The sequence below is a fragment of the Canis lupus genome, chromosome 32, assembly GCF_003254725.2.
Source record: "Canis lupus dingo isolate Sandy chromosome 32, ASM325472v2, whole genome shotgun sequence".
NCBI lineage: Eukaryota > Metazoa > Chordata > Mammalia > Carnivora > Canidae > Canis > Canis lupus.
The window spans coordinates 7,466,964-7,472,061 of NC_064274.1; positions in this window are offsets into that span (position 1 = coordinate 7,466,964).

Consider the following 5,098-nt stretch of genomic DNA (forward strand, 5'->3'; position numbering starts at 1 on the left):
GAGAAGACACATAAGTTGCTCAGTCTCCAAAAGCTAGTCAGTGCTTGAGATAGGATAAAAATACAGCTTTTGTTTCCAACTCATGTTTTCCCCACTAGACTGGTGGTTTCCAAACTTTTTGAGTATGAGGACACTGTTTTTGTGTTAAAAGGATTAAAACCCATATATGATAGTAGCTACATGTATTTTTCTTCAATATTTTATTTGCAGTAAAATACACATTACATACAATTTGCCATCTTAAGCATTTTTAAGTATACTGTGCAGTGGTATCAAATACATTCATACATTCATAATATTGTGTAAGCATCACCACCGTTCATCTCCAGAACTCTTCTCATCTTGTAAAACAGAAACTGTATACCCATTAAGCAATAACTCCCATTCCTATGTCCCCCCCAGACCTTGATAATCAATCACCACTCTCTTTCTTGTCTCTATGAATTTGACTACTCTGTGAATGTGTTTTTGTGTTTTTGTGTTTTTGTGACTAGTTTATTTGTGTTTGGTGTTTGTGTTTTTGTGACTAGTTTATTTCACTTAGCATGTCTTCAAGGTCCATGCATGTTGCAGCATATGTCAGAATTGTTTTTTTTTTTTTTCAAGATTTTATTTATTCATGAGAGACACAGAGGGAAGGCAAAGACAAAGGCAGAGGGAGAAGCAGGTTCCCCACGGGGAGCCTGATGTATGACTTGATCCCTAGACCCAGAATCACATCCTGAGCTGAAGGCAGATGCTCAACCACTGGGCCACCCAGGCATCCCAGAATTTTTTTTTTAACAAACTTAACAATATTCCATTGTATATATATATATATATACCACATTTTCCTTATCCATTCATTTGTTGATGGACACTTGGGTTGCTTCCAGTAGCTGTATTTTTAGTATGTATTGATTGGGAAAATCCAAAATAGAGTCATGGATGCTCTGCAGTAACTCTGTAGCCCCTTGGGGGTACACAGGTTGGGAAATATTGCATAAGAGATTTTAATTTTAAAAGGCTTTTTAGTGAACTCTGACCTGGATGGCAGCACAATGCAATGATATTATAAACAAGATGTTTAACTGTGAAGCTTCCTACCACCCAATGGATGATGAGAAATGGAAAGATTGGGGGTTTAGTGAAGGTCCCTTTCAAGGGCAGGAGACTTGCTAATGAACATATTTTCAAGGGGTCAACTTTCTGCACAGGGAATGGTACCACACACCAAATTTAACTATATTATATCCCCACCACCCATCCTGAAATGGTAGAAATGTAATGCCTGTCCCAGGCAGACAGGATGCTGCATTATTACTCAAATGATAAACCAATGAGACGAACCTGCTTGTGAGGTTGTGATTTTACTTTTACCACTATTTTGTTGCTGTCATTCCTGATAAGTATGTCTCCATTCTTGTCTGGCTGAATTTACTGTCAATTGGAATACATAAAATGCATATGTCCATATGTATACTCTTTTCATTTTCTAAAAATGAACATCATAAAAAAGACAGAAATGTGACCTCAAAAGACAGGATACAGACTCAAAATATTGTACAGAAGCTTCATCTTTTTATTAGATTTTCTGTGTTTTTTTCCCCCCTAGTTGCTGGATAAAATCCATACAAATGAAATACTGGCTCACTCAGTAAATAATAATGAAAAGGTAAATTCATTTTACAGAGAAGCCAGTACATGTAAGACATCATCTTGAATGACTGTGATTTTCTTGAACTGATCACCAGGCTATTATAGTCTCTCAAAAATAATATCTGGCTTTTAGGCTCTCCAATTGTGCCTGCGACCTCTCCTTAACCCTTTGGCTCTAAAGAAAAATTGATTTTTTTTAAACATGTGCATAGTATGCTGCTAAAATTACACAGGTACAGTTTAGCTCATATTGCATTGGTATTCCAAGAGATGACAGTACATGTTGAGGGTCTGGCTTCTTTCTGCCATCATTTTACCCTTCCAATTGTATCTTCAGTAGTTATGATGTGATCATGAAGTTCTTTAAAAGAAATAGAAAAGAAATATCTTCAGGGCTAAATCCTGTTTGCTTTTAGAATTTATCTTGTAGCTGATTATGTCTCTACACCTAGACTTTTCCCACTGTTTTCTAGCTGTGTAACCTAGGGCAATCTATGTGACCTCTGCAAACATCCATTTTCTTAAGTGTAAACAGGGCCACAATTTCTTCACTGTACTTTGGTTATCAGGGTTAGTGAGCTAATGCAAGCAATTGAGAACAATTCCTGGTACGTAGCTGGTACCTAGTAAATAGTAGCTGTGCATATTATCATTATTAATAATAGGAGAAACATTTCATTCATTCACTACGATGAATAACACTGGGTAGTTCTCTCTCTGCTCAGTTTATGCAATCATTTTTTCCTCCTGAACTAAAACCATCCTTTTATTGATGTGTACTGTAGTTATGCAAACCGTTTTCTAGCTGCTACACAGATTTAAAATGTAAAGTATCCATTTGATAAATTCCTTAGGATTAAAATCTGACCTATGTCAAAAAATGATTGATCCAAGATCTTTGGAACTAAAAAGTTTCTTCCCGGGATTCCTCTGGGATATAGTTTCTTCTTTCCTCCAAGTGCTATCTGCTCTCCTTAGCTGAAAAGCATGGCCGGCTCACTCCACTGGGGAAGAGACACCACGGACAGCTGTCAGCACAGAATGAAGGTGTGATCGACAGTGGGCACAGCCGAAAGGGTCAGCCAATCCTATATACACAAACCCACATCGTCCGGTTTGTTTTGCTTTCCTCCCCATGTGGCACTTCCACTGACTTTCTACACTAGGGAAAGTCATCCTGGAGTTGAGGATTTTTTTTTTTTTTTTTGATTTTTTTTTTTTTTGGAGTTGAGGATTAATCCTCCTCCAGTGCTCTGACATAGCTGAGAGCAGGAAGCAGACACAACTAAAGGCCAGGTTTGTGCTCAAGGAGAAGAAAGACATGCTTGAAGTACTTGCCCTGGGCACCAAAGCAAATTTATGGCTGATCTTCCTTACTGGACAGCTGGAAACTGTATACATACCAGATAGTAAATGAATGCTGAATGCATCCTCCCAGGGGTAAATTTTGCTGCTAAGACAATTCTTTTGGTTTCAAAGGAACTAGGAATTGTTCAGTCTTTTTAAAATTTTAGCTACAGAGTGGGCTGAATTGGACTATTCTCTGCTTAGAAGGTGAATATTTATGCTCTCCAACCACCAGAAAACAACATGTTGTAGTTAATGGTGAATCCTATGGACCAGACAAGGCCCATGAGCATTAGCTGTGTTGGTAGCTTGGGTCCAGCCAGCCTGACAGAAATCTATATGTATAAAGAGGACTCACCCCAAGTGAGGTAGGAGCCAGGCTTCAGGAGCCCAATCCCTAAATGAGCCCAGAGTAAGGCTTTGGGAGGAACATCATTTGAACATGTCTACCTTAGGCTGAAGAAAGGTGGGGAAAAACTGTTAAGGAAGAAGCTGATAGAGTCATGGTACTAAAATCCTGATATCAGTTTATAAGCAGACTGCTTTGAAAATCCTTTAACAGAGCATCCTTAAGAGGGACAGAACTCCTGAGGCATATACTGTTGAAGCTGCAGAGGTACCCTCTGTTTTGGGCTGAGAATGGCATCTGTAAAGACAGCAGTTTTGACATGTAGCAGCCTTGGAGTTTACAGAATGGATATTGTAGGTTGGATTTCTGGGAAGTGGAGTCTAAATCAGATAGTAAGTAGCATGCAAGGAGTTTATTGGGCAGGCTCTTGGGATTGACACCTGCTGGGGAGGAGCTGGCCGTGATGTGGCTGACCCCATGGAAAGCCCTGCCTCTGTAATTGCCCTTTGGATTTGTCCCCAGTTTGGGCTCTCAGCATGGATTTTTATGTCCCCACATTGACCCTGGGAAGAGGGTAAGACTTTGGTTGTGGCAGTTGCATTCAGCCAGCAGAGGGCAATTTCCAAGAGCTGGGAGCTGACAGTGTTTGGAGGGAGCAGGGCCAGCAGTTGGAAGAATAAATCCCTCAGTTTTGAATTTGGGTAATATAACACAGTCTATTATAAAGGGACTTAACTTTTGAGAGACCAATGGAATGCACTGAAATACTTCTGATGCTGGGAGATAGAAATTGGTGAGGACTATCAAAACAAATTATAGTAACTCTTGAATTTGGAAATCAGGAGCTGACTTATGTCTTTAAGCTAAACTTTAAAAGAAGTTTAAAGTGAATGAATTCCAATCTGTTTCTGTGGACTTCTTACTCTGAGAAGATACCCTAAGATTTTCTCATAGTTCAGTAAACTGTGAATACTCTGCGTACTTTTAATGTCGTGTGGTGCTAACAGCAGGAATGATAGCAACAACCATATATATATATATATGGTTGTATTATATATAATATAATATATTATATTGAGTGTTAATGCCTGCCAGCCCTCTTCTGAGTGCCCTATTTACAATCTTATGTTTAATTTTTAGAATGAGCCCTGTGATATAGGCAGTTTTATTATGATCACTTTAAGGATGAAAAAACTGAAGCTCAGAGAGTTTATTTTTTTTCTTTTTTAAAGATTTTATTTATTTAGAGCTAGGGGATGAGAAGTGCAGAGAGAGAGGGAGAGAGGATCTCAAGGAGACTCCGTGCTGTGTGAAGAGCCTGACACAGGGCATGACTCCACTACCCTGAGATCATGACCTGAGCTGAAATCAAGACTTGGATGCTTTACCAACAGAGCTCCCCAGGTATCCTTCAAAGAGTTTAAATAACATGCCCAAGGATACATAGCACATAAATAGCAGTGCTGTGTTGCAAACTCAGGCATGAAAAGCGAAAATGAAAAAGTCAGAACCAAATCCTTAAAAGGGACGGTTCCTCATGCCTTGAAAGTTGTTCACATGAGATATCTTGAGCAATGACACTGGCTATCTTGTTTCAAGAAGCAAGTATGTTGTAGAACTGCATCCAGTCTATTGAAAGCTCCGTCTCCTATGTTAGCTCATGGAAGGTGTGGCACCCTGGGAAGCACAACCTCTTTGAGGTGTTCAAAAAAAGATTTATTCAGTGATGGATTGAATGAATGTACTGGAAGGAATATTGTTTTT